The sequence below is a fragment of the Fukomys damarensis genome, unplaced genomic scaffold (genome assembly GCF_012274545.1).
Source record: "Fukomys damarensis isolate Sample0158 unplaced genomic scaffold, DMR_v1.0_HiC HiC_scaffold_17, whole genome shotgun sequence".
NCBI lineage: Eukaryota > Metazoa > Chordata > Mammalia > Rodentia > Bathyergidae > Fukomys > Fukomys damarensis.
This window is the reverse complement of record NW_022900929.1, coordinates 37643429-37646606: the sequence shown is the minus strand read 5'-3', so window position 1 is coordinate 37646606 and position 3178 is coordinate 37643429.

Below are 3178 nucleotides of genomic sequence, written 5' to 3'. Positions count from 1 at the left end.
CGCCCTCCTGCCCTCCTCACTTACAAACACTTTATTTCCACTTTTTCATTCTCTCCTATTTTTCCCTTATTACCCCTCCCGCATCCTTCCCACTCTCCCTACACCTTTAGCCCTTTTCTTCCTATTTCACATGGTCAATTATATCATTAGGATCTTATGTACTATTATAGTTTACACACCAGAGAAACTATTTGGTATTTACACATGTGTGACTTATTTATTTAACTTAGGAGTATATCCTCAATACGTATCCATTTGCCTATGAATGAATCTATTTCTCATTCTTTATGGCTGAGTAGTATTCCATTTTATAGAAAAAAACACATCTTCTTTATCCAGTTTCCAACTGATGGGCAAATGGGCTGTTTCTAAGAACCACTATATATCTTTATCTTTGCTGTATTTGAATTACAAAAAAAGAAGCCAGAATTTCCTTTCAAGGTAACATTTTGGCATTTTGGAATTAAAAATATTCACTATTATAAAAAAGAATTCCCTGGTCAAATAGATGTTTTTAAATGTTGAGTAGGTTTTTTCAAAAGCTTCTCTTTGGGGTTCTGTTGAGAGCATCTAAAATCAAGTCTGGCTTGCAGAAACTCGGGAAATGTTATCAGGCTTGTATTAGTCAAGAGCAGCCTCAATGAAGTAGTTTAAAGAAAAACAGGAATGCAGCCTCCTGTCTGCCACCACACCAATGGTCTTGTATTCTTATACTTCCAGTATTCTGGGCTTCTGAGGCAGGAGGATTGCAAGTTCTAGCTCAGTGTGGGCAATTTAGCAACCCTATCTCAAAGTAAAAATGGGCTGGGAAATGTATCTCAGGCAAAGGCTCTGGGTTCAACCCTGGTACCACAAACAACAGCCCAAAACAGGAACACATAGACCTCTGTGATGAGAACTTTACAAGAGGGATTTTGTTTTCCAGGCAGAGCTGCACTGGGGGTTTCCAGAGTATTCCAGTTTAGATTTATGTCATGCCAGTTTCGTCGTCACGCGATGAGATGATTCCAGGCTTGGTCCTTACAATGAGTAATCCCCAAGAAAAGAGAGCTCACTTCCCAGTGCCACAGAGACCTGCTCTGAGTGACCACACTTTCTGGCCAGGGACCCAATGGGGCTGTGTTGTTGTACCCCTACATTAAGGGAACATTTACATTTTGACAGAGCCAGTCCCTAGTTCACCCCTACTTACCTAATTCCACCCCAGAAACAACAACCAATGCAGACCTGACGTGCATTTCCTAGACCTTGAAATCTTTTGGTGCAACCCACACTATTTGAAAGACATGTCCTCCTCCTTGTTGAGGGGCGTCCACAGTTCCTCTGTGGTGTACACCTTGCAACAGATCAGCCCATCTGATTTGCTCCAGGGCAGGTTGGTGCCTGATAGGCTTTGACTGATTAGGCTTCACAGGGACATGGGAGAAGGCGAAGCTCTCTGTGTAAGTGTGTCCCTAAGTCAGTCCTTAGAGAGGATGTTTTCTTGTGTGCCCTTGATTTCTTAGGTTAAGTATCACTTGTCCATCCTCCCTGGAAACTGCCCAGGTGGCTATGAATGGTTTTGACATCGTGTCTTGCCAGGTTCATGTGAACAAACCCTGTTAGAGAGACGGTGTTGTGTTAAAAAGTGTTAATTTTACACATTATTGGAGCTCAGCGTGATATTTCAACACGTGCACATGGTGAGCACTACTCAGTCAGTTTCCCTTTATACATCCTCCTCCCCCTTCTCAACCTCTAGTAATCACTCTTCTGTATTCAGGTCCACTTTTTTAGCTTTCACATATGAAAGATTCCACGTGGTACTTGGCCTTCTTTGCCTGGTTTATTTCACTCAGCATCTTATGCTGTCATTCCATGCAAATAATAGGATTTCATTCTTCTTTGTATAGATAGACCTTACCCATTCGATTACTGTCCCTTTAGAAGCTTATTCCTTTACCATTAACTTGATGTTATTTATGCTGCTCAACATATCAGTTTAGTGGCTTTGAATAACTATTTCACCACCCTTGTGGATTCTATGGGTCAAGATTTCAGAGAGAAGCCCAACATGGTGGCACAGGCCTGTGATCCCAGCACCTGGGAAACTGAGGCAGGAGGATTGCCCAGAGTTCAAGGCTGACCTGGGCTCCATGGTGAGTTCAAGACCAGCTTGAGCAACAGATGAGACCTTGTCTCAAAAACACATTTAGAAAGGATGAAGTGAAATGGACTTTCTTTGCTTCAGGTATTTGTTGCCTGAGCTGAGAGGAGAGCAAGTATCAGTGGATGCTTTGTCTTCCATGGGTCTAGAGTTAATGCTGGCTGTTCCTGGGATGCCTGTGGGAGCTCTGGGTCAGTCCCCCTGCATAGGGCCTGATTGGGTAGGTTCTGCCTTCTCCTAGTTAAGTGGCCCCAAACTTTTTACATGGCAGATCCAAGCACCAAAGGCCAATGGCTTTGATATATGTGCACCACATTCATAGCAGCACAATTCATGATAGCTAAAACTTGGAAGCAGCCCAACTGCTCATCAACAGGAGACTGGATAAAGAAAATGTGGGTTTTTTCTTTTAATAAAATGCGGTACTACTCCGCCATAAAGAATGAGAAACTAGAGCTAAATATATGCACTTGAGGCGATACTCTTAAGTGAAATAAATAGGATGTATATCTGTAAATACCAAATAGTTTCTCTAGCATGAGATAATGTGAAATAGGAAGAAAAGGTGCAATGCAGAAGGGGAAGTGGGAGGGGTGGGGAAAAGAAAGATGGGAATGGCATTAACATGAGAAAAAGAAAAAATGGAAACAGAGTCTTTGTAGATAGGGAGGGGTGCAGGGGTTGAAGGGAGGGCAGGGGAATGGGGAAAAAATAAGAACCAAGATGGACTATGCAAAGGTGCAAATTTCCAGTGATGAATGCCATTATATTGTATACCTTAAATGTACTGATAAAATTAATTTTAAAAAAAGAGGACCACTCGTGAACTATATTGACCTTGATTCTTTGCCTGTAGGATAGCATTACTCTACTGTGCTTTCTGGTCACATGCTCTCCCACATTGGAGGGGAAGGTACATAGACCCTCATTAGCAATGGGGGATATACCAAGAAATGTATAGACGTGTTTAAAATGGACACGATCAGTGCTCACTTTCTCTTCTCTCCCCCTGCCCCTCTCCCCCTGCCCCTC